Source organism: Salmo salar, chromosome 19 (genome assembly GCF_965601325.2).
Source record: "Salmo salar chromosome 19, fSalSal1, whole genome shotgun sequence".
Lineage (NCBI taxonomy): Eukaryota > Metazoa > Chordata > Actinopteri > Salmoniformes > Salmonidae > Salmo > Salmo salar.
Window position 1 is genome coordinate 38,560,229 of NC_138309.1, and position 15,864 is coordinate 38,576,092.

The window sequence follows — 15,864 nt, forward strand, 5'->3', positions numbered from 1 at the left end:
GGTCGGAGGTGGTGCCTTCCAAAAAAAAACGCCATTAACTATTTCTCTCTATTGAAGAAGTTCTGTCCATTTCCTGGTCTTAGTTGTGATGGTCAAACGGGGCGTGTTCAAGAGCAAGGTTTTTTCATGGTAAGGGTATGTAGATGTAGCTTATTCTACAGCCCCTGGTCTCAGAGCATTTCGTATCATAATGCAAAATGATACGAAACGCAAAAATGAAAGGAGGGTGGTTGGTTGGGGTGGATGGATGGATGGATGGATAGGTGCATAACACGAACGTCTAGCACCTCAAAGACTGCATTGTTTGAATCTCATCATGAACAATTGTTTTTGCATTTCAACTACTTAGCAACTTTTCAACAAATTACAAATGTTTTGCTACTTAGCAACTACTAAGCATGTTAGCTAACCTCTCCCCTGACCCTAACCTTAACCCTTTAACCTAACTCCTAAATTTAACCCTAAGCTTAACCCTAATCCCTAACACTAACACCTAGCCTAGCTAACGTTAGCGAGCTAGCTAATGTTAGCTACCTAGTAGCCTAGCTAGAATTTGTAACATATCATATATTTTCCAAATTCGTAACGTGTTGAATGTGTCGCAAATTCGTAATATATTGTATGTTTTACAAATTTGTAACATATAATACACATCGTAATGAAATGTGTGATGGACAGCCACAAACCAATACATACCATATAAACATATCATACTAAATGGAGTGTCTTGGTTTTACGTACAGAATAAAAGCAATTGCTCTGAGACCAGGTTGTATTCCAGGGAGGGACATATATGTTCATATCCCCATGGTATATTTAAGCAATAAGGCACGAAGGGGTGTGGTATATGGCCAATATACCGGGGCTAAGGGCTGTTCTTAGGCACAACGCATCGTGGAGTGCCTGAACACAGACCTTAGCCGTGGTATATTGGCCATATACCACAAACCCCCAAGGTGCCTTATTGCTATTAAAAACGGGTTACCAACGTACAGTGCCTTGCGAAAGTATTCACCCCACATGACATTTTTCCTATTTTGTTGCCTTACAATCTGGAATTACAATGGATTTTTTGGGGGGTTTGTATCATTTGATTTACATGCCATGCCTACCACTTTGAAGATGCAAAATGTTTTTTATTGTGAAACAAACAAGAAATAAGACAAAAAAACTGAAAACTTGAGCGTGCATAACTATTCACCCCCCAAAGTCAATACTTTGTAGAGCAACCTTTTGCAGCAATTACAGCTGCAAGTCTCTTGGGGTATGTCTCTATAAGTTTGGCACATCCAGCCACTGGGATTTTTGTCCATTCTTCAAGGCAAAACTGCTCCAGCTCCTTCAACTTGGATGGGTTCCGCTGGTGTACAGCGATCTTTAAGTCATAACACAGATTCTCAATTGGATTGAGGTCTGGGCTTTGACTAGAACATTCCAAGACATTTAAATGTTTCCCCTTTAAAACACTCGAGTGTTGCTTTAGCAGTATGCTTAGGGTCATCGTCCTGCTGGAAGGTGAACCTCCATCCCAGTCTCAAATCTCTTGAAGACTGAAACAGGTTTCCTTCAAGAATTTCCCTGTATTTAGTGCCATTCATCATTCCTTCAATTCTGACCAGTTTTCCAGTCCAGGAAGATGAAAAACATCCCCACAGCATGATGCTGCCACCACCATGCTTCACTGTGGGGATGGTGTGCCCTCGGGGTGATAGCCTTTCCCTTGATGGCCAAAAAGCTAATTTTATGTCTCATCTGACCAGAGTACCTTCTTCCATATGTTTGGGGAGTCTCCCAAATGCCTTTTGGCGAATAACAAACATGTTGGCTTATTTTTTTCTTTAAGCAGTGGCTTTTTTTCTAGTCACTCTTCCGTAAAGCCCAGCATTGTAGAGTGTACGGCTTAAAGTGGTCCTATGGACAGATACTCCAATCTCCGCTGTGGAGCCTTGCAGCTCCTTCAGGGTTATCTTTGGTCTCTTTGTTGCCTCTCTGATTAATACCCTCCTTATCTGGTCCGTGAGTTTTGGTGGGCGGCCCTCTCTTGGCAGGTTTGTTGTGGTGACATATTAGTTAAATTTTTTAATAATGGATTTAATGGTGCTCGGTGGGATGTTCAAAGTTTCTGATATTTTTTTATAACCCAACCCTAATTTGTATTTCTCCACAACTCTGTCCCTGACCTGTTTGGAGAGCTCCTTGGTCTTCATGGTGGGGCCCCTTGCTTGGTGGTGTTGCAGACTCTGGGGCCTCTCAGAACAAGTGTATATATACTAAGATCATGTGACACATCATGTGACACTTAGATGGCACACAGGTGGAGTTTATTTAATTAATTATGTGAATTCTGAAGGTAATTGGTTGAACCAGATCTTATTTAGGGGCTTCATAGCAATGGGGGTGAATACATATGCACGCACCACTTTTTAGTTTCAATTTTTTTTGAATGTTTTGAAACAAGTCATTTTTTTTTCATTTCACTTCACCAAATTTGGCCTGTTTTGTCCATTACATGAAATCCAAATAAAAATCAATTTAAATTACAGGTTGTAACGCAACAAAATAGGAAAAACTCAAAGGGGGATGAATACTTTTGCAAGGCACTGTAATTAGAGCAATAAAAATAAACGTTTCGTCATACCTGGAGCGGCAGGTAGCCTAGTGTTGAGAGCGTTGGGCCAGTAACCTAAAGGTTGCTGGATTGAATCCCTGAGCTGACAAGGTAAAAATCTGTTGTTGTCCCCCCCCCCCCCCCCCCCCCCTTTACATCCACAGGCATGGATGTTGATTAAGGCAGCCCCCTGCACCTCTCTGATTCAGAGGGGTTGGATTAAATGCGGAAGACACATTTCAGTTGAATGCATTCAGTTGTACAACTGACTAGGTATCCACCCCCCTCCCCCTTTACAGTCTGATATACCACAACTGTCAGCCAATCAGCATTCAGGGATCTAACCACCCAGTTCATATTAATGCTCTAAGCATGGTTTAGCTCTTTGATCGAATATGTGCTAAGGTTAATATGTGTATGTTTATCTCAGGTTAATATGTTTATCTCAGGTTAATATGTTTATCTCAGGTTAATATGTTTATCTCAGGTTAATATGTGTATGTTTATCTCAGGTTAATATGTTTATCTCAGGTTAATATGTTTATCTCAGGTTAATATGTTTATCTCAGGTTAATATGTGTATGTTTATCTCAGGTTAATGTGTGTATGTTTATCTCAGGTTAATATGTGTATGTTTATCTCAGGTTAATATGTTTATCTCAGGTTAATATGTGTATGTTTATCTCAGGTTAATGTGTGTATGTTTATCTCAGGTTAATATGTTTATCTCAGGCTAATATGTGTATGTTTATCTCAGGTTAATATGTTTATCTCAGGTTAATATTGTCACGTATCCCACCGAAGGTGGCTCCCCTGCCTGCTCGGCGGCGCTCGGCGGTCGTCATCGCCGGCCTACTAGCCGCCGCTGATCCTTTTTTCCTTTTCTGTTTGTATGTCTTATTGGTTGCACCTGTTCCCTATTTGAGTGTCTTGATTTGTGTTTATTTAAGCCTGCTTAGCCCACCCAGGTTTGTGCGGGATTATTTTATGTCAGTGTGCTTTTTGGATGTGCTGGCTATTTCGCATTGATTTTCTTTCCGGACTGTGTGCCCTTTATTACTGGGTTGGTCATTTTGTTCACGCGCCTGTTGTGTTGGCGTTGACCGTTTTGTACCGGAGAAAGTAAATCATTATTTCCTTACCTCTGCTCTCTGCGCCTGACTCCTACCACCACTCCTAGCAATTCGTGACAAATATGTGTATGTTTATCTCAGGTTAATATGTGTGTATGTTTATCTCAGGTTAATATGTGGATGTTTATCTCAGGTTAATATGTGGATGTTTATCTCAGGTTAATATGTTTATCTCAGGTTAATATGTGGATGTTTATCTCAGGTTAATATGTGGATGTTTATCTCAGGCTAATATGTGTATGTTTATCTCAGGTTAATATGTTTATCTCAGGTTAACATGTGTATGTTTATCTCAGGCTAATATGTGTATGTTTATCTCAGGTTAATATGTGTATGTTTATCTCAGGCTAATATGTGTATGTTTATCTCAGGTTAATATGTTTATCTCAGGTTAATATGTGTATGTTTATCTCAGGTTAATATGTTTATCTCAGGTTAATATGTGTATGTTTATGTCAGGTTAATATGTGTATGTTTATCTCAGGCTAATATGTGTATGTTTATCTCAGGTTAATATGTTTATCTCAGGTTAATATGTGTATGTTTATCTCAGGTTAATATGTTTATCTCAGGTTAATATGTGTATGTTTATCTCAGGTTAATATGTTTATCTCAGGTTAATATGTTTATCTCAGGTTAATGTGTGTATGTTTATCATCTGAGGATGTGGATTGCAGTGTTTGTGTATCCTGATTTGAAACTGATTCTCAATGTCTTTTGATTGAAAAAAATGTTTGGTATATAATCTATTGTAAAATTACACCAGCTGTATCTTCACCTGCAAATAAAAAGGCTCAGTCTGGCAAGAAGAAGCATGTCTTCCTCGTATTAACTGTTCACTGTTCCAATGTCATCCTCACAGGCCCAGATAACCTACAGGGTGGTCCTAGTGGTCGTACCAGCTGACCACTGGTCATAACAACCACAGAACCACACTGCTATCCTCCGTCTCAAAGAGTTGACCTGAAGGTTACAGAAAAAATATTTATGGTTCATTTATGCTTTGTTGTTATTAGTTGGCCATCTCTTCTATAATCCCATTTCCCAACGGGAGACTTCTCAGTGCATCTCCTCTCCACTGTAGAGAGTGTCTGTCTCTTAGTCACCTGGGAGGAGGGTCTTCTGAAAAGAGCACCACCGTGAGGAGGGTCAAGGTTTGGTCGTCATGTTAGTCTGGTTTGGTCATCATGTTAGTCTGGTTTGGTCACCATGTTAGTCTGGTTTGGCCATCATGTTAGTCTGGTTTGGCCACCATGTTAGTCTGGTTTGGTCATCATGTAGTCTGGTTTGGCCATCATGTTAGTCTGGTTTGGTCACCATGTTAGTCTGGTTTGGCCATCATGTTAGTCTGGTTTGGTCACCATGTTAGTCTGGTTTGGTCATCATGTTAGTCTGGTTTGGTCATCATGTAGTCTGGTTTGGCCACCATGTTAGTCTGGTTTGGCCACCATGTTAGTCTGGTTTGGTCACCATGTTAGTCTGGTTTGGTCACCATGTTAGTCTGGTTTGGTCATCATGTTAGTCTGGTTTGGTCATCATGTAGTTTGGTTTGGCCACCATGTTAGTCTGGTTTGGCCACCATGTTAGTCTGGTTTGGTCATCATGTAGTTTGTCAAGGTTTGGTCATCATGTAGTCTCTATGAACCAGTGTTTTTCCAGTGTACCCTGGTTGAGTCCCTGTTTCTCCAAACAGACTGTCTTAGAGAGATGAGGGGTGAACCTGTTGAGGGATTTTCCACTGTACCCTTCTCCCTCCTCTGGCGTATGGTAGATATTTTAGCCACCTGTGGAATGATGATGGCAGCCTGATCTGTTTGCTCTAACAACATGTTTTTGTTTTTCACCCAGAATCGTTCCCATGGTTGAGAAAATAAAACCCACCATCGTCATCCAACCACAGGAAGAGATCGAGATAATGGCAGAGCCACCTGTTGATCATGATTGGCCAAAGCCGATCTCTCTTCATACTATAACACTATAACTACATATATAATACTATAAACTATAACTATATATAACACTATAACTATATATATAACACCATAACTATATATATAACACTATAGCTATATATATATATAACACTATAACTATATATATAATATTATAACACTATATATATAATACTATAACACTATAACTATATATATATATATATATATATATATATATATATATATATATATATATATATATATATATATAATACTATAACTATATATATATATATGTCACGACTCCCGCCGAAGTCGACCCCTCTCCTTGTTCGGGCGGCGTTCAGCGGTCGACGTCACCGGCTTACTAGTTGCCACCGATCGATGTTTCACTGTTCGTTTGGTTTTGTCTTTATTGTGTACACCTGTTTTGATTTTCCCTAATTATGTTTATTATTTAAACCTTTGCATTTCCTGTTTGTCTTGTCGGTAATTGTTTCCTGTTGTGTGTGAACGGAGGTGTTTTCTCCGCGATATGTATTGTCCTCGGAGAAGACTTATTGATTATTTAAGTAAACACGTTTGTTTACATTGATCCCTGTGTCCTGCGCCTGACTCCTCTACTTCTCCTAAATATAATCATGACAGAATTATCGACCACAATGGAGTCAGCAGGAGCAGCCAGTTCGCCTATTCAGATAGAGGAGCGCGTTCAGCAGCAGGCGAGTATGATCCAGGAGCTTATAACTGCCATGGATTGCGTGCTACGGACCATGGAGAGAGTGGAGAAGAGAGGATGTCCCGTTGACCCAGCCACACCACCGCCCGGCACACCTCTGGATCCTATCCAGCCGCCGTCTGGATCCGGTGGGATTCGGCTCTCGCTCCCGGGAGCGTATGACGGAGCAGCTGCCGGGTGTCAGGGGTTCCTACTCCAGCTGGAGCTCTACCTGGCGGCTGTCCAGCCGCCGCCCTCGGGACGCGAGAGAGTGAGCGCCCTCATCTCCTGTTTGACTGGTAAAGCCCTAGAGTGGGCCAACGCCATCTGGGAGGTGGAAGACCCGACTCGGAATAACTACGAGGACTTCTCCCGCCGCTTTCGGGCAGTATTTGATCATCCACCAGACGGAAAAGCGGCGGGAGAGCGCTTGTTCCATTTAAAGCAGGAGATGAGGAGCGCTCGGGAGTTTGCCCTGGATTTTAGAACTCTGGCGGCTGGTGCAGGATGGAATGAGCGGGCCCTGATCGATCACTACAGGTGTGGTTTGCGAGAGGACGTTCGTAGGGAGCTAGCCTGCAGGGACACCACCCTCCACCTGGACCAGCTGATGGACTTATCTATCCAGCTGGATAACCTGCTGGCCTCCCGCGGACGTCCAGATCGGGGTCCGTTGGTTCCATCCTCCAGTCCCTTAGACCCAACACCGATGGAGTTGGGCGGGGCTGGTACTAGGGAGACCGGAGGGGAAACCGTTCCATGCACCAGAGGTGACCGCAGAGGACACACTGCTGGTCGGTGCTGGGGAGGTTTTCCAGGTAATCGAGGTGGTAGGCGGAACACTGGTGGTTCATCTCAGGTGAGTAGGCACACGACTCACCCAGACCCCCCTGTTGCTCACATGTGGTTATCTATAAGATTTCCGGGGTTTTCTCCGCATTCCCAGCATAAGGCGCTAGTAGATTCAGGCACAGCTGGGAACTTTATAGATCGGTCTTTGGCCAATAGATTAGGGATTCCTATTGTTCCCATTGATGTTCCCTTCCATATACATGCCCTAGATAGTCGTCCTTTGGGGTCTGGGCTAATTAGGGAGGTCACAGTTCCCATTGCTATGGTGACGCAGGAGAGTCATGAAGAGAGTATTAGTCTCTTTCTGATTGACGCTCCTGCGTTTCCCGTTGTGTTGGGGCTTCCCTGGTTGGCTTCTCATGATCCTATTATTTCGTGGCAACAGAGGGTTCTCAAGGGATGGTCCTGTCGGTGTTCAGGGAGGTGTTTAGGTGTTTCCTTAGGTGCCACTACGGTGGAAAGTCCAAACCAGGTTTCCACCTTGCACATTCCTCCCGAATATGCCGATTTGGCAATCGCCTTCTGTAAAAGGAAGGCGACTCAATTACCACCCCATCGACCGGGGGATTGTGCGATAAATCTCCTGGAGGGTGCTGCACTTCCCAGGAGTCACGTGTATCCTCTGTCACAGGAGGAGACGGCGGCTATGGAAACATATGTCGCTGAATCTCTGGGACAGGGATACATTCGGCCCTCCATTTCACCTGTCTCCTCGAGCTTCTTTTTTGTGAAGAAGAAGGATGGAGGTTTACGCCCGTGCATTGACTATCGAGGTTTGAACCAGATTACTGTGAAATACAGTTACCCGCTACCTCTGATCGCCAGTATGACAGAGTCATTGCTTGGGGCGCGCTTCTTCACAAAATTGGACCTCAGGAGCGCGTACAACCTGGTGCGTATCAGGGGAGGGGATGAGTGGAAGACGGCATTTAGCACTACATCTGGGCACTATGAGTACCTCGTCATGCCGTATGGGTTAATGAATGCTCCATCCGTCTTCCAATCATTTGTGGATGAGATCTTCAGGGACCTGCACGGGCGGGGTGTAGTGGTGTATATAGATGATATTCTCATATACTCCACCACCCGCGCTGAGCATGTGTCCCTTGTGCGTACAGTGCTTGGTCGACTGTTGGAGCATGACCTTTACGTCAAGGCGGAGAAATGTCTGTTCTTTCAACAGTCCGTCTCCTTCCTTGGGTACCGTTTGTCCGCGTCAGGGGTAGAGATGGAGACTGACCGCATTTCAGCCATGCGTAATTGGCCGACTCCAACCACGGTAAAGGAGGTGCAGCGGTTTTTAGGGTTTGCCAACTACTACCGGAGGTTTATCCGGGGCTTTGGCCAGGTGGCGGCTCCCATTACCTCCTTACTGAAGGGGGGACCGATGTGGTTGCGGTGGTCGGCTGAGGCGGACAGAGCTTTTGGTAACCTGAAGGCTCTGTTTACCACGGCTCCAGTGCTGGCACATCCTGATCCCTCCTTAGCGTTCATAGTTGAGGTGGATGCATCCGAGGCTGGAATAGGGGCTGTGCTATCTCAGCGCTCGGGTAACCCACCAAAACTCCGCCCCTGTGCTTTCTTTTCGAAGAAGCTCAGCCCGGCGGAGCGAAACTATGACGTGGGTGATAGGGAGTTGTTAGCTGTTGTCGGGGCTCTGAAAGCGTGGAGACATTGGCTTGAGGGGGCTAGACACCCTTTCCTCATTTGGACTGACCACCGAAATCTGGAGTATATTTGGGCAGCGAGGAGACTGAACCCTCGCCAGGCTACTTCTCCTAAATATAATCATGACAATATAATACTAGAATACTATAACTATATATAATACTATAAAACTATAACTATATATATATAACACTGTAACACTATAACCATATATATAAAACACTATAACACTAACTATATAAACAGCCCTATAACACTAACTATATATATATAGATATATATATATATATATATATATATATATATATATAATAGTATAACTATATAAATAACACCATAACTATAGATATAATACTATAACACTAGAACTATATAAATATAATACTATAACTATATATATAACACTATAACTATATATATATATAATACTATAACACTATAACTATATATATAACACAATAACTATATATATAACACTATAACTACATATAACACTATAACACTATAACTATATATATGACACTGTAACACTAACTATTTATATATAATATTGTAACACTATAACTATATATATGTATATATATATATATATATAATACTATAACACTATAACTACATATATAACACTATAACACTATAACTATATTTATAACACTATAACACTATAACAATATATATAATACTATAACACTATAACTGTATGTTTAATACTATAAAACTATCACTATATATGTAATACTATAAAACTATAACTATATATATAATATATATATATATATATATATATAATACTATAACACTATAACTACATATATAACACTATAACACTATAACTATATATATGACACTGTAACACTAACTATTTACATATAATACTGTAACACTATAACTATATATATAATTAATACTATAACACTATAACTATATTTATATATATATAATGCTATAACACTATAACTATATATATATAATACTATAACACTATAACTGTATATATCTAATATTATAACACTATAACTGTATATATATATATAACACTGTAACACTATAACTATATATATATATATATATATATATATATATACTACAATAACACTATAACTATGTATATATAATACTATAACACTATAACTATATATTTAACATTGCAACACTATAACTATTTATATATAATATTGTAACACTATAACTACGTATATATAACACTATAACACTATAACTATATATATATACTACTATAACACTATATATATATAACACTATAACACTATAACTATATATATACTACTATAACACTATAACTATATATATAATACTATAACACTACAACTACATATATATTTATATATAACACTAACACTATAACTATATATATAAAACACTATAACACTATAACTATATATATACTACTATAACACTATAACTATATATATATATAATACTATAACACTACAACTATATATATAACACAATAACTATATAACACTATAACTACATATACATTTATATATAACACTGTAACACTATAACTATATATATAAAACACTATAACACTATAACTATATATATATACTACTATAACACTATAACTATATATATGTAACACTATAACACTATAACTATATATATGTAATACTATAACACAATAACTATATAAATACTACTATAACAATATAACTATATATATAACACTATAATACTATAACTATATATATATAATACTATAACTATATATATAACACTATAACACTTTAACTATATATATAATACTATAACACTATAACTATATAAATATATAACACTATAACACTATAACTATATATATAATACCATAACACTATCACTATATTTATATATATATAACACTATAACACTATAACTATATATGTAACACTATAACACTATAACTATATATATAATTCTATAACACTATAACTATATATATAATACTATAACCCTATAACTATATATATTTATATATAATATTATAACACTATAACTATATAAATATATAAGACTATAACACTATAACTATATATATATAATTCTATAACACTATAACTAAATAAATAATACTATAACACTATAACTATATGTATATATATATATAACACTATAACACTTTAAATATATATATATATTTATATATAATACTATAACACTATAACTATATAAATATATAACACTATAACATTATAACTATATATATATATACTGCTCAAAAAAATAAAGGGAACACTTAAACAACACAATGTAACTCCAAGTCAATCACACTTCTGTGAAATCAAACTGTCCACTTAGGAAGCAACACTGATTGACAATAAATTCCACATGCTGTTGTGCAAATGGAATAGACAACAGGTGGAAATTATAGGCAATTAGCAAGACACCCCCAATAAAGGAGTGGTTCTGCAGGTGGTAACCACAAACCACTTCTCAGTTCCTATGCTTCCTGGCTGATGTTTTGGTCACTTTTGAATGCTGGCGGTGCTTTCACTCTAGTGGTAGCATGAGACGGAGTCTACAACCCACACAAGTGACTCAGGTAGTGCAGCTCATCCAGGATGGCACATCAATGCGAGCTGTGGCAAGAAGGTTTGCTGGGTCTGTCAGCGTAGTGTCCAGAGCATGGAGGCGCTACCAGGAGACAGGCCAGTACATCAGGAGACGTGGAGGAGGCCGTAGGAGGGCAACAACCCAGCAGCAGGACCGCTACCTCCGCCTTTGTGCAAGGAGGAGCAGGAGGAGCACTGCCAGAGCCCTGCAAAATGACCTCCAGCAGGCCACAAATGTGCATGTGTCTGCTCAAACGGTCAGAAACAGACTCCATGAGGGTGGTATGAGGGCCCGACGTCCACAGATGAGGGTTGTGCTTACAGCCCAACACCGTGCAGGACGTTTGGCATTTGCCAGAGAACACCAAGATTGGCAAATTCGCCACTGGCGCCCTGTGCTCTTCACAGATGAAAGCAGGTTCACACTGAGCACATGTGAAAGACGTGACAGTCTGGAGACGCCATGGAGAACATTCTGCTGCCTGCAACATCCTCCAGCATGACTGGTTTGGCGGTGGGTCAGTCATGGTGTGGGGTGGCATTTCTTTGGGGGGCCGCACAGCCCTCCATGTGCTCGCCAGAGGTAGCCTGACTGCCATTAAGTACCGAGATGAGATCCTCAGACCCCTTGTGAGACCATATGCTGGTGCGGTTGGCCCTGGGTTCCTCCAAATGCAAGACAATACAAGACCTCATGTGGCTGGAGTGTGTCAGCAGTTCCTGCAAGAGGAAGGCATTGATGCTATGGACTGGCCCACCCGTTCCCCAGACCTGAATCCAATTGAGCACATCTGGGACATCATGTATCGCTCCATCCACCAACGCCACGTTGCACCACAGACTGTCCAGGAGTTGGCGGATGCTTTAGTCCAGGTCTGGGAGGAGATCCCTCAGGAGACCATCCACCACCTCATCAGGAGCATGCCCAGGCGTTGTAGGGAGTTCATACAGGCACATGGAGGCCACACACACTACTGAGCCTCATTTTGACTTGTTTTAAGGACATTACATAAAAGTTGGATCAGCCTGTAGTTTGGTTTTCCACTTTAATTTTGAGTGTGACTCCAAATCCAGACCTCCATGGGTTGATAAATTGGATTTCCATTGATTATTTTTGTGTGATTTTGATGTCAGCACATTCAACTATGTAAAGATAAAAGTATTTAATAAGATTATTTCATTCATTCAGATCTAGGAAGTGTTATTTTAGTGTTCCCTTTATTTTTTGGAGCAGTGTATATATATATTATACTATAACACAATAACTATATATATATATAACACTATAACTATATATATATGTAATACTATAACACTATAACTATATATAACACTATAACTATATATTTAACACTATAACTATATATATAACACTATAACTCTATATATAATACTGTAACACACAAGGAGGCTCAGTGTCTTTCTCCCCACACATGTCTGATTACTGCCTCTGAGGGTTTAAAGCTTGAGGTAGTCACCTCATACAAGTCCTCGAGAGTATGGCTAGGTGGTACAGTGTCCTTCTCTCAGCACATATCCAAGCTGCAGGCTAAAGTTAAATCTAGACTTGGTTTCCTCTATCGTAATCGCTCCTCTTTCACCCCAGCTGCCGCCCTGATTCTACTGCAGCCCTCATCCTCCACATACAACATCCGTTCTGCCAGTCACATTCTGTTAAAGATCCCCAAAGCACACACAGCCCTGGGTTGCTTCTGTTTTCACTTCGCTGCAGCTAGCGACTGGAACGAACTGCAGCAAACACTCAAACTGGACAGTTTTATCTCAATCTCTTCATTCAAAGACTCAATCGTGGACACTCTTACTGACAGTTGTGGCTGGTCTGCGTGATGTATTGTTGTCTCTACCTTCTTGCCCTTTGTGCTGTTGTCTGTGCCCAATAATGTTTTGTACCATGTTTTGTGCTTCTACCATGTTTTGTTGCTACCATGTTGCTGTATTGTCATGTGTTGCTACCATGCTGTGTTGTCATGTGTTGCTGCCTTGCTATGCTGTTGTCTTAGGTCACTCTTTATGTAGTGTTGTGGTGTCTCTCTTGTCATGATGTGTGTTTTGTCCTATATTTTTATTTGATTTATTTTTAATCCCAGGCCCCATCCCCGCAGGAGGCCTTTTGGTAAGCCGTCATTGTAAATAAGAATTTGTTCTTAACTGACTTGCCTAGTTAAATAAAGGTTAAATAAAATAAAAAATACAAATGTTCCCTGATGCCTACATCTCTGCCATAGCTGAAATAATTTACATTTTATAGTCATATAGCAGACACTCTTATCAAGTAACTTACAAGTAACACGATTAACTATCTAGACACAAACAAAAGTAAAAAATATTTCATATTATGTTGATTTAAAGTGAAGATGCTCATTGACTGACATCAGTCAGGGTTGGGGTTAATTCCATTGACATCAGTCAAGTTTGGGGTTAATTCCATTTCAATTCCAGTTATTTCAAGAAGTGCTGCGAAATTCCAATTCCAATGCTTTTCAATGAGGAACACTTGGAATTGTACTTGAAATTTGGTTTACTTTCTGAATTGACTGTAATTTAAATAAAATTGAACCCCAACCTTGATATCAGGGCATTAAAACGAAAAGGAGTGACCTGTCTAACCTACACTTGGGGAAACAGAGGTGGTGCTAAATGGCTAAATGCCTAAGTGGCTAAAATCCAGTCTAGTTTCATCTGGTTTTAAATTCTGATGCCCTTTTGTGTCAAAATAAATGTCAGAGTGCACATCTTCAAGGTGCTCGCCGTTAAGCGTCTGAAAACAGCTGCCTGAAGACAGCATGCCATCACACAGCTGTCACAAACAGACAAGAGGAGGACAACAGAGTGATTGTCTTCAAATTGTTACCTGAAGGACCACCTCGAGGCAGAAAGGCAAGGGGCACAGGTGATCTCTGCTCTCTGCTGTCAAGGCTTAGGGGGACACAGGTGATAGTGCCTGTTGCGGTTCATGGCCCATTGACAACAAGATGTGACTTTTGACATCCTGTAATCCACTGATCCACTTAGGAACCGTCAAAGTAAGTCTGTGTGGATTGAGCTCCATCTTTAGAGGAATTAATCTACAGACGAGCTATTAACATTGTCCTCACCTGATGGAAACAGAGGTGAACTGCCAGGTCGAACGGAGGCAGAGCAGAAGAGAGGAGAGGAGAGGAGAGGAGAGGAGAGGAGAGGAGAGGAGAGGAGAGGAGAGGAGAGGAGAGGAGAGGAGAGGAGAGGAGAGGAGAGGAGAGGAGAGGAGAGGAGAGGAGATGGCAATTGAATGGAGGTCAATCTCAGAGGTCAACTCACTTTAATCTCAGAGGTCAGGGGTCAGAGGTTATGCTGATGGGGAGGGGGGCATCAATTATCTGTCAGCATTATGAGCTAGGCTCAGTTGCCAGAGGTCCAGAGGTGAGAGCCTTGTCCTGTCCTCACATGAATGACCACAGAGCACAGGGAACAAGCAGAAAGACAAAGATGGGGAGAGAGAGAGAGAGAAAGAGAGAGAGAAAGAGAGAAAGAGAGAGAACCCATTAGAGAACAGCCCACCTCAGAATAGCCCACCTAAGTATTTCCCATGACTGTGCCTCAAAACCAAATGTTTTCCTGGCCCACCACTCCACCCTGGACTTGAACAGGCTTCATGACCCGGTTCACCTATACAAGGCAGCAGTGCCCATCTTCACCCGGACCCTAAAGGACATCGCCCTCAACCGCAGCCCCAACACTTCACACAGGAGCAACAGATCAATAGACACACCACCCAGACCAGCGAGACACTCTCCCAGACCTGCGGGAGCCCCCCCTGGACCTACACATAGAGAACCCACGCCGAGAGGATCAAAACATCCAGACCACAGCGCCACCAGCCACATCCACACCACCACCCCAACCAATCAACACCCCCCCAAGTCAACCATGCCCGCACACCATTTAGGCCCCCTCAGATCAGACCTATGCCCCTCCTGCCCACCCCATGCCCCCAGGCCTCAGGGGGTATGATATCTTGTTACAGAGCAGACCTAACTCACTCTATTAAATTAATCAAAACAGGAACATTTTACATCTGACTAGAAATTCATAAGGAAATGATCTCAACAGAGAAAAATGGCCTCCTGTGTGCTACCTATATCCCCCCACTAGAATCCCCATACTTTAATGAAGACAGCTTCTCCATCCTGGAGGGGGAGAGAAACCATTTCCAGGCCCAGAGACATGTACTAGTCTGTGGCGACCCAAATGCCAGAACTGGACAAGAAATAGACTACGGGAAAAATAAGTAACACAACGTTACAAATCAGCTCAATGTAATTGAAGAATCCATAGACTGACCACTTCTGTGGAAATTGGACCACACCAAACAAACAACAACACAAAGAGGTTTCTA